Here is a 12,527-nt window from a genome sequence, read left to right on the forward strand (position 1 = left end):
AGTTTCTGAAGTGGGTTAAGATAATCAATTTGGAATAAGCATGATAAGCTTTTGGTATTTCATTTTGTCAGTAATTTTGGAGTTAAATATATATATGTAAATTTTCCATGGGTGGAATATTTTGACCAGTATTTGACCAGTGGCTTTTTTTTGTTGCCTGTTTTGACTTAGCTGGGGTGGTACTATTTCAATTTATTGTGGGTAAAATAAGCATCAGCTCGTACTAGAGTGAAAAAATAATAGCTGCCTTTTATTATTATTAATATTAATTACACAAATGTTTGGGCTAATTTTGTCCCATAGTCACATTAGTAGTGTATTAATTAGCCTCACTGATGTATCATTACGTGCACCAAACTGTTTAAGTCATAGTGCCCCAAACATTCTCTCTACTACCCATTCACATACTCTGAAGTAATGCTATTTTCACCGATATTCATTCATCTCCATTGTTTCTTGGGTCAAGGTCAGTGTCATTCAGAAAATGATGGCACAGCGTCAGGTCTTTGGATTGATGGGGTTGGTTGTTATGATTTCACACTATTCAGTCCCAATATGTTGGTTTTCAACTTCAGCCTCTAACGTTCCAAAATAGCCACATTTATTTAATTAGTCTGACCAAATGCTCTCCATTGGCATTGGTATTTTGTGTTTATGATATTACCAGTACTATGTGTTTTAATAGTCCCTTAGGAAACCAGCCTAACCATACTGAGAAGAGCTGCTCTTTAGAACCAGGCCAATGTTGTGGCCTGGTTAGTAGCGTCAGTCGTTTCCCAGCAGATATAATGAATAAGGTTTGTAGGTCGCAGAGTCGGCAGTGATTGGATCATAATGACATTCATTCACCATTTTGTAGAAAATGACCACAAAACCTCCCACCAATCGATATGATGTTTCCTAGCAAAAAATGGTGGTAATAGCAACAAAAAGCTAATCTACTACAGAAAAAAACTCCATGTGTGAAACCAAGGCTTTAGATATTTTCCCATTTGTTTTAAACAAGCTGCATAATGTCAGGGGAGTTTTAGGTCATCTATGGTACATAGTAAATCATTTATAATATATTACATTTTATCTCCCGCATGATGGGCCCTGTCACAGACATATGCACACATGGAACTACGTCTTCGCCAGTGACGATACGTCATGAATTTGCTGCATGGTTGGTTTTTATGGTGTCCTTGGAGCTGATGTTGCATTGCTTTTTTTATGATGGCTTTCAGCAGATAATGCATCTTCTTTTAATGCTTCTTTGTTCTGTCATGCTTTGTTGATGCATCTGAGTGTGATGTATGCAACATATGTTTTAATTCTCTTTTTTGTTATTTGAAAAGTGATGTTTTGTGATAATTTTACGGTATAATATGTAAGAAATTGCGACTTAAAGCAAAAACAACAAAAAAATAACTTTAAAAAACTGTTTTGGCAATATAAAAATGACAATATCGGCTATATCAAGATATAAGTATTTACTATTATTCATAGAGTAAGTAATAAGTAACATTTATTTATATAGCGCCTTTCACAGACAAAAGCCACAAAGTACCTCACAACACAGTTTAAAATCAAAAAGTACATAATATATGCAGTTTAAGACAACTTAAAATCATAGCAGCCCAAGAGTAGCTAATTAAAATCTTGAACAAATAAATGGGTCTTAAGTTGGCTTTTGAAGTACAGTCAAACAGTGTCCTTTACAATTTTTCTGTATTTCAGAGATACTTTAGTGCCTATTTTGTATTAAAATACTCATTTGAGGAGTCGCTGCTTTTGTTACTTTTCAGAACAGCATGAAAAGCACGGTTAGATGGATTACTGAGTGCGTCCTAACCCAGATCTAAACCCCTCAACAAGCCACACTAGAGAGCTCACTCGCACGTGCTGTCCCTTAGAGGGGAAAAAGCCAAAAGTGGCACATATTGTGCAGCTGCTTGTTAATAAATGGGCCTGTGTGGCATTTTTCATCAGCAAATTTAACCCAGAATTGTATTTCTGGTAAAAAAAAAAATTATTGAAAAATTACATCGCCATTTTGAGAAAAAAATACTCGATATGAGTTTTAGTCCATATTGCCCAGCCCTAGTGCAAATATAACTAGTCATCCTGTATTATTCATCATTTTCAGACGCATAGAAATTATTTCAGAATGGGAAACACTTAACCTGCTTGTAACTATAACATGCTGGCTGTTGTTGAATTAACCAAAACCATTTCTTTATTTATTTTTTATATCACACAAAAAATACACAGAACATTGCACGTTTTTTGGCCTGATGTCATGGAGACTATCCCAAATGAGATGGCACAGCTAGCATTGACTAAAGGCGTTGGGAGTATGGGACCGGAGACGTGACTGCCGTATTTCATTGCTGTAATGACGAGTAGCCCTCCTTTAATGTTTTAGGAGTTATAAAGTGGCTTTCTAGAGAGGACTAATGAGTGTTTTTGCCACATCAGCTCTGTTAAGTTATTTATTTTAGATAAATAATAGGGACTAATCAACAATGTGCCTGCATGCAAGGCGTGTTCTTACCATGTTGACAAAGGTGTTGATAGCGTAGAGAGCAATAGTTGTTATTTTTACTAGAGTATTGAAATTAGTGCCACAGTGTGTTGTCATTACTGAGAACCTACTGTGTCTTTTACATGTGTTATTAGTGCTGACTGATGGTATCAAACCTGTTTCAGTGGGAAGCCTCGGGTTATGCCAATCCCCCCCTCCCTATTCCCCCTCTGGGCTCTGCCTTTGTCTCTGCCATCCTCTTCCCCCCCTTCTCTAAACAAAGCACTGTTGTACAGTAGACTGAGGAGGTTCTCCTGCCTGCAAATTTCTGGGTTATGTCAAAATGATCCAAAATTAATGATTTTCTTCTTTTGTCAGTATCCTACTTACCCCAAATCCTTGGCAGACAATCATATATCCTCAAACCCACACATACGCATGCACACACCAACATGTAACCATATACAGCTCCTCCCCATTGTGTCTGGCTGGCATACTGATTAATAAACCCTTTTGTGTTCTCTTTCACAAGAAAGCCTTGTGATTATTTACTTTTTCTTAGATCTTAGTTGCATAAACATGGACACAGCCTAGGAGGATATGCTTTACACCAATGAAAGGGAAACCTCCTGTATACTTTGTTTTATCAGAAGCCAGTTCAAAAATCTGCTTTGCACCAGGAACTGCTTTACACGTGGCTCCTTTGTTTCTCTCCATGTCTATTTCTCCTGCAGTAAAAGCTGTCATTAATAACAGAAGGGCTGTGCGTTTTCACAAATCTCAGGATTCGATTCGACATTATGTCAAAAATGATGCATAACCATCTGTTTCATCCATTATTTTATACATGACTGCACATGGTTGCTGTTTCACCAGTGAATAGCAGCATTTAGATCAGTATGAAGTTCATTCTTTATTTTTTTTACCAAAAAAAAAGTCCTAAACACAAATGTCTGAATTGAATTGTAAAACTAAAATAATTAAATAGATAAAGTGAATAGGTCTACCATGCCTTTTTTTGTGTGAAATTATTCTGTCCTCAAATTAAACATTTTTTTTCTGCTGTGTAGCTGCTGCTCCTAGTGTTTGTCTTCTGCTGAATAAAGGACTGAGACACACCGCTGTCTCCTCGCTGGGTGGGCCAGGTTCAGGACTTATTGGTGGTGCAACTTTATTGTCCTGCTGTGGATAGAAAATGAAAAGGCAACACTTTTAGTCAATTGTTTTATCACAGAATCAACCACAGCTGCGTGGTGATGCTTCTTAGAAATTCATATTTTCAGCAGCCCTAATTATGAGGGTGCAAAGAAAATTAAAGTCTCATTGTTTAGTATAGCTGCATTTAATGCAACTTCTTAAATAAAATAAAAAGTTGGATCAATACAGAAAATGTCCTACCAAACTAATATCAGTTTGTTCATTATTTCTACATAAGTTATGTATTATTTATTATAGTTACAAAAGTATTTTATTTATAATGTCCAGTCGCATCCCAAAACTGTGAATGGAGAGAACTCTATTCTCCATTCCATGATGATGAGGCTTTAACTTTAATTATTTCAATTTGTTGTGTTCCTATTTGGCCTCAAAATGCAGATGTTTCTGTGGCATGTTTTACTTTAAAGCTGTGAAGTTTTAGATTAACATAAAAGGTAATAATTATGTGTATGTGCAGTATGTTCTTCTTAAGGTGAACAAAATGTTGCATATAACCTTATAAAATGTTTTATCATGATTTGTCGTACCAAATAGGACAAGTGTATATCATTTCCTGACTTTAAGTTGTCTGGCATCATATTGAAAGCTTCAAAGGAAGTAAGATAACTCGGTTATGTGCTAACAGACCGCCTGTCAGATGATGAAGAGGTGTAATGTTTGTGCAATATCTTATACACACAAGCTAATGTGCTGTCTTGCAAATTTGATGAGGTTTAAATGAATTTGTTTCGATCTCACTGTACTTCTCTGTGCACTGCACATTTATGGTGGAACTACAAAAAAGCTAGCCTTCAGAGACTGCAAGTGGCTTATATTGATGTACTCACACTCTTTCTTTCAGACTTTTTTTTTAGACTGGGCTACCGGACTCAAAACGCCACTCACTTTGTTGTTGTTTTTCTTGTTCTTGTTGTGTACATCAGTTAAAATTGCTACTCCTCTGTTATTCGTGAACATATCGGGTTGGATGTGTACGCGATTTTCAATTTGTCCTTTATTTGTGAGTCAAATATTACGACGGTTGGTGGTACCGAATCATTGACACATACCAATATACAGTATGAATGGGGCCCATTACTCCGTATGTGCCACGGGGGCGTCAGGGGGACCCATTTTTTATACTTGGTGGAACCGAGTCATTTGACTGAAATCTTGGGAACATGGTACGTGCAATTTGGCCGTAGTTCATCCGAACTTGTTTTTAAAAAGCCCAGATGGACCAGTGCCAGTGAACTCTGTATCTGCTGGGGTCAACAACATTGAAGGCCATCTTAAGACATTATGTATAGGTTTATCTGCCGACTATGGCTACACTCAGACCCTTAATGCTCAATTCAGATTTTTTTTGCTCATTTCCAGTTTTTGTTCTGCAGTTTACATTACCATTTATAATGTGATATAATGATAAAAGATTCCAGTGTTTGCAGCTCTGAACTGACCAGCATGCAAATTTTCACATTTGTCTCAAAGTTTTTGTGCAGTGGAAGCCGGAGAATGAATGAGCAGGTGCAGAGGAGGATGAGGATAAAGAAAAAGACAGACAAGTTATAGTATAAAACTTCAAGATTTGCAGGTCACGTTATAAATGTATTAGGTCCAAGACCTCGCTGTTCCTCCATTGACTTGCTCTATCATTGTGATCATCCATTTTTGCAAGGCTCCCGCTGGGCACAATGATGATTTGTGTCACTAGAAATTAAAGTGATGTCAACATATCAAATGTGCATCAAATCTGCCTTGACCATTCACACTGAGGTTGCATTGAACAAAATCAGATTTGTATCTGATTCAGGACCACACATGAAAGTAGTTAATCTGATTTTAAAAAATCAGATATGGGCCAGATTTCAGTGTTCACACTGCTTCTAAAAAATCTCACCTGGTCACATGACCCCCCCCCCCAAAAAAAAAATCTGAATTGAGCTACTTTTGCCTGAAGTGTGAATGTAGCCTACATTAGAGTTGAGTTGAGAGTTTATTTGTCATTGCACATGTTACAGAGCAACGTAATTAAATTTCAGTTTCATCCCGTCCAAGAAAACATGAAAAGACAGTCACATACCATTTAGAACATAACATGGGAGCACAGGAGTGGGAGAACTGCGGTTCGCCACAAGGGCGGCGCCCCTTATTTAGATGAGAAATGGGATAAAACAATGGTTAACAAGAAGAGATTCAAAAAAAAAAAGGCAAAAACCGAACTAGGCCCTTGTAGAGAGGGGCAGAGTTTGGGATCATGAAAAAAAACTCTTCAGCAACATTGCGACAGAAACCAACAAACACGACATACAATTCAATACAACAGCACGTTGGCACAGGGGATGGGTCTTTAGGATGGGTAGTTCGCAGGTCAGCCACAGTGTGGCGCTGCCCTTACGGCGCGCGTCCTACGGCCAACCGCTGGGAAGGAGGAGGGTTGGAGACAGAGGAGACAATGACAAAGACAGGATATGTAGTGATGTAGGAGGAGTGAATGTGTTCGTTAGACGACAGAGTTATTCTTATTTTGAGCAACATTGCATACCGTGCTATAGGGCTGCTCAATTATAGAAAAAATTATAATCACGATTATTTTAGTCATAATTGAAATCATGATTATTCAAACAATTATTTGTCAACCAAAAAGTTATTTATTTTTTGCACAAAAAAACGTAAAATTTATTCTTTAAACATAAATAAAATCCTTCAAACACTAAAATCAACCCAAAGTGTTCCCATAGAAGAGAATTTGACTTGCCACTTGTTTACCAAGTGTTTTTCCTGTGTTTCTCCTGCAATGTTTCAAGACCACTAGCAACAACTTTCCTCATGTTGGCTTGTAGGCTAGCTTTGGCTTTGAGAGGGGCGGGGCGAAGGGCAGGAGCTTGCATGTGCTTGGAATAAACAACTCAGTTAGTATTAATAACGTGTGTGTGCCAAGCTTTATTATTTGTAAATGTTCGAAATAGTGGGTTGGTTTTATTTAGCGAATAAAACATATGTAAAAAAAAAAAATAATAATTGTTGTTTTTTTATTGTTATTTTTGTAATCGTTGGGTGTAATAATCAAAATCGTAATCGAATTTTCATTAATTGAGCAGCCCTTCCGTGCTATGGGTTACTCCTCTGACCTTTGGAAGCACTGGTATCATGACCTCTTGACCTGAAAGGATAGGGGTTTCTCTTTTTAATGTATTCCTTTTTTGTGGTTTGTATATATCGTTTGTTGATAATATGGATTATGAGTCTGGAATAAAGCCTAATTATCATCCATTACCTATTTATATTAGAGGCCATCTTGGTTACTGCTGCTGTTCTGTTTCTCTTTGGACAGAGCATATCCATGTCATACATTCCCATGTGTAATGAAGGGTGTATTGTTTATAAAGGTTAAGTTTTTTGTTGGTGCTGAGAGTGTTAGGAAATAAAGGGAGTGAGGTCAAACTAACCCAGTGTGTGCGTAGACTGCCAGACTCCAGACTGATTTTAGTTTCTCAAAGGAAGGGAAGGGTCATTTGCGGCACTTCTCTTTTGGCAGAGGCGTGAAAGCTTTTAAACCCTTCGTTTCATTAAAGATCTCTTATTTTCAATTAGATGCAACTCTTGGATCCTTATCAGCAAAGCAACACTTGGAATCTCTCAAGTGATTTCACTTACTCTCCGGGCTCATCTCTCCTTAACGAACCATCTCCCTGGTGTCCACTCTGTGGCTGACTCACTGGCTGACTTCAGACTGGTCTCTCTCTCCCCCCTCCTCTATTTCTGCATAGCTCTAAAAATACTTGTTTTTTCTGGAGCTGCATTGACAGTGTGCAGCCAGAGTACCATGACTCATTATTAGTCCATTCACATGCACATGCTCGGCATGTCAGAATTTGTCATGCAATGCAGAAAAAAAGAACAAAAAAACCATTGTCAGGACTGGAGTCAAGGGATGAAGGGTTTCTATTTTCTACTGTTGTTTGGATTTTTAATGCAAATAATGTTTTGCGCTTTTTTGTGCAGTCAGGATCTTCACATTTTAAGACTGTCAATGTTGATGTAAAAATAGCAAGGCTGTCAAATATGATCGTTAGTCTGACTGAAAGGCATTTTGAATGGATATAAAAATGCACGAAATACACCTGAAATGTGGATAAAGGTTTTCTTTTTTTTTTTTTTGATTGAGGGTAGGTTTTTTTTGGTTAAATATTGTCACAGCTGCTGGATTCCCTATGAAATGGTGCAGAGATCATTTAAATTGTGAATGCTCATCCAAGGTGTAGCAAACTCAAACTTTGCCTGGCAAAGCTCCATGTTAGAGCTTGAACTATTTGCCTGAACATGACCCCAAAGGGCCGGGTCTCATTCGGGCTTCATTTTGATAATTGTAATTAATTATCAATTACCTGATTATTTTTTTTTTTTTTTTTTTTTGTTTATATTTATTTATTTTATTATAATTAATCACAACCCTGCTTTCATGTGTGAGGGAGGTTCTTCCTGTATGTGCCTGGGCCTGCAAATACACGTGTGGAAACATATAGCCGTTACTATAGCAACATAAATGACATGGCAGTGTGCACATGTGGACAAGTGGGAGGGAGGAATGGGTGGAACAAGATCTGGGAATGATATATGGATTAGTGTGGATCTACCACACTCTCACTTGGGACACATTAATGGGTGTGTTTGCAATATCCTTATACCTCAGCTATCTAATATCCGTTTGTGTTTTTCCTTCCAACATGGTTTATTAACCTAAGGTGCATGTAACAGACGTTGAAACTACTACATGTGGATCACAAGTTTTGCCTCAGTATCTTTGTTGTGATTTAGATTGAAATCTTGATGTCACTGAAGAAATAACTACTTTTTGCATTTGGATCTCTTCTCGTGTAGCAGGCCAAGAAGGCTAAAGGCAATCTTTAACTTGTGGCCCACACGTTTAAAAAGTGTCAAAGTCTGCATGCATGGGAGAGTGAGAGCAATGGCAGATGCTCTCTCTTGGTCTAACTGACACGCTCCAGTGCTGCTGCCATCTGCTTTGCTGAGAGAAGCTGAAGGCGCAGTGCTGGTTGCTGTGAAGCTGCCATCTGATGGGGAAGCCCAAGGCTTAGTTCCACTCAAGACCAGCTTCAAAGATGGAGGGAAGAAGTTGCAGAGGAAGGAGGATATTATCCTTTGTCCACTCAAAAGGGCAGATGGGGAGAGTGTGGCACTGAGAAAGTTCAATGGGACGGTCAACTATTGACTAAAAGAGATGGGACAGTATGTAGATAGTCCTGTGGGAACTGAAATTAGACATTTTTGCTGTTCTCTTTTGGTGGGGAGTAAAAAAAAAGTAAAGTTGTCTGTTTTAAATGTTTGGCTATTTATTTACATCCCAAATATACGCTCTCTCTCTCTCTCGCTCTCTCTCTGACTCAGTAGTTTGTTTCTCGGTGATACCATCCAGTGTGTATCAGTTTGTCTATGGCTCTGACACTTTTAGACACAGATTAACTATTTATAATGCCTCTGGAAAGTATTCACAGCACTTCACTTTTTCTACATTTTGTTATGTCACAGCCTTTTTCTAAAATGAAAAAAGAAATAAAAACTCCTCCACACAACACCTTTTATCACACTACATAAGTTTTAAAAAAATATTTGCAATTTTATGAAATACTAAGTTTGAAGAAAACTATACATACTATATAGTTATATGATATTTTCTTGAATTGTTTTTTCTAGTAATATTTAATCTGTAGCAGTTATGAAAAAATAGGATAAACTAGTATTTATTGATATTTTCATTGCATTGAAGAGGTCTTACAAACCTCTTTTAGCTGCTATTCATTTGGAATTGTAGAATTATACAGGCATATGAATGAATTCCTACTATTTACCTTCTATGTATTCATTTCATAGGTCTACTACAGGTTATTGTAAAATTTTCACATGATGAAATTTTGTTCTAATTTAGAAAAAATGTCACATTATTTCTGCATACATTAATCAAATGCCTCAGGTTTATAAAAGAAACAAATTGTAGAGGTGCACAAGAACCTCAGCTCATGTTGCATTTAGTTGCAGAGAATGAGCCAGGGAGAGTTGAGCAGTGACTGGTGCTCTTTAGATGAGGCTGTCTGGCTACACACAGGCCTACTTGTCATTCTCCATCACATCAAAGCAGAGCAACGCTGCCTGTGGAGCTGTCATCCTTTTTGTACTCGTCTCTCAACCCTCTGTTTGCTTTTCAAAGGATCTTCTTGACACTTTATTGGCTTAACTTTAATATTTTAGTTTTGATGATTTATTTATAATCTTCAGTTTTTCAATCATGAACATCATTATCTGTCATCTCTGCATTTTTCTACTTTAATTTTTTAACTGTCACCATTTGTTTTTCTTCAAAGGAGACATATCATGCTTTTAAATCCTTCCTTTTTACATATAAATCATACAGTTGTGGTCTATATAGAGCAGAACTGCAATGCTTGGGTCTGAATTCCTCATTATTATAGCTCCACAGGCCCCTTTTCTACCCCTTTTCTGATGTGCTTCTAAGAGCAACTTGTTTTGGTGCGATCTCTTTAAATGCAAATGAGACACTTCATACCCCGCCCCCTCTCCAGGTTGTAGAGGTGACACTCGGTTGAACTCCACCCTGTTCGGCCATTTTTGTAGTTTGATAGAAGAGATACGATTGTCTAGCGGTGCAGAAACTTTTTATTCACACGTTATTTACAAAATGTCAACAACAGAAGACTTGTCCATCCAGCCTTACATGTTTAAGCCAGAGTCGGACCCGGCGGAGCGAGATGAAAATGAAGATGATGAACCTGCAGAACCCTAACAAGTGAGATAACACAAGCACCGAGCTAACGCTAGCGCCAAGCTAACGTCACGAAATGCATTTTAATACAGTTTTTTCGGAGACAAAAATGGCAAAATGAAATGACTAATGAAAACTTTAGACTTAAATGAAATCACGTAGGCCATATCATCAAGGATCTAAAACGAGCACACAGCGCTAACATATGAAGACGGTGCAACTGCTAATGCTAATAAAACAATGACAGGGACGTCTTATCATCACACTTTTTAGCGTTATTTACAGCTTACCGAAGTGTTCTGTTCGTCGTCTCCAAAGATAGAAGGAATTGAACCCTCAATCAGACAAAGTCTTTCAGCAAATCCTTCTTTATACTGGTGAAGCAGTCATCCTTGAAGTGCTTTGCGCACACAAAAATAACCTTACCCACAGATGTGGGTACATTTCTGTGAAAAATAAAACTCAACCAGGCACTTTGAAAAGGTTCTGATGCTGGGAGACGGTGTAATGAAGCGTGTGGGTTACTACATCCAACAACCCAACATTTTGACTTATCCTCTCGTAACTTCGGCATCCTTGAGCTTGGACTACAAAATAAAAGCGAGAAATGAAAATGGCGGATTGCTCAAAGTGTTGGGCCTGGAGTCGATGTCGTAATTTGGCAGTTCCGCTGCAAATACTGTGACGTTATTGTTCAAAAAACGTAATAGAGAATAGAAAAATCTAAACAGATTGAAAAATATGACCAAAACAGAATATAAAGATATCAACGAAGCACCTGGAGAGACTAATTTGAGCTTTTCTGTACTTCTAAACAAGTGGATTTAGCATGATATGTCCCATTTAATTTAGATATAAATATATAAGTTATTTTTTTCAAGTTGTTGTTTTAGCCGTGATGCAAAAAGAATTATATGTATAAAGAAAATGCATGCTTTGGGATGGGATGTTTTTCTGCAAAATGTCAAACCTTTTGACTTTTGGAAAGTTTAGGTAAATGTGAAATGCTAGAAAGGAATACTACGCATCGAAGAGGCCAAAGAAGAACTTGACCTGAGGACTCAGCTGTCAAGTGCCATGTGGGATATACTGTGACCCCCTCAGCCATTTGGGTGGCCCATGTTTTCATGTTATCCTCAAACTGATAGTAGAAGCTTCATGTGGTTTGTGCCTCTGCTGCCCAATTTGGACGAATTCTTTGAAAAAGGTGAAAATGTCGTTTCGGTGCCTCAGAGGTCAGCACCTAATGTGCTTTGATGCTTGCTAACAGAATGAAAACGCTGCCATGGTACGTGCTTTTGCCTCGGAAACCTCATGAAGGGTTAAATCCAAGGCTAATCTTTTTTAGGTTCATGACTCATAATTCTGGGGAGGTTAGCTGGAAAAATCATTGCTAAGCTTTGTATTCTGATGCTCTCTTGTCTTAAGAACGTACTACAGTTCAGCACAATCTTTATAGAGCATTAAAATGTTGGTGTAATCCATAAGATTAGTGGAAGACCATTGAACATGCCGTCATAAAGGACATTCATATACCGTATTCAAAATGAGTGTAATATGTTTTACACCCTAAGACCAGATTTGGTCAAAAATAAACAACTAAAGCATTCTTTCGAGTATCTTAAAATGGATATTTTTTTTTTTTATTTAAAATATATTATTTAATACGTAATTAACCTGTCAAACTGATGTTTACCCCCACCAAGGAGGTACTGTTTACACCGTCAGTCTGTCTGTTAATGTGGATGTTTGTAACAGGATAGCTCATAAAGTTCTCAATAAACTAATAATTTAAATGAAATTTGGTAAGCTGATAATTAATGTGAAGAGAAAGAACAAGTTAGATTTGGAAGATGATCCAGAAGGGACTGTAGATACAGTATCTAGAAGAAGTTTTCTATCAAGGATATTTCAAAAAGTTATAGACGGATTTAAATAAAATTTGGTGAGCTGATCTAAACTTGGCAGAGGTTTTTTTTTTTTAGTTCTTGTTTTGTTATATAGTTTTTTGCTTATCTCAAAAGA

At 37.4% G+C, this 12,527-nt stretch overlaps 1 protein-coding gene across 3 annotated transcripts in view; it reads left to right on the top strand.

The window, feature by feature from the left end:
• LOC114477722 (F-actin-uncapping protein LRRC16A-like) overlaps positions 1 to 12,527 on the top strand; it is a 64,019-nt gene that overhangs the window by 14,501 nt on the left and 36,991 nt on the right. The window lies entirely within an intron of this gene.

Source organism: Gouania willdenowi, chromosome 16 (genome assembly GCF_900634775.1).
Source record: "Gouania willdenowi chromosome 16, fGouWil2.1, whole genome shotgun sequence".
Lineage (NCBI taxonomy): Eukaryota > Metazoa > Chordata > Actinopteri > Blenniiformes > Gobiesocidae > Gouania > Gouania willdenowi.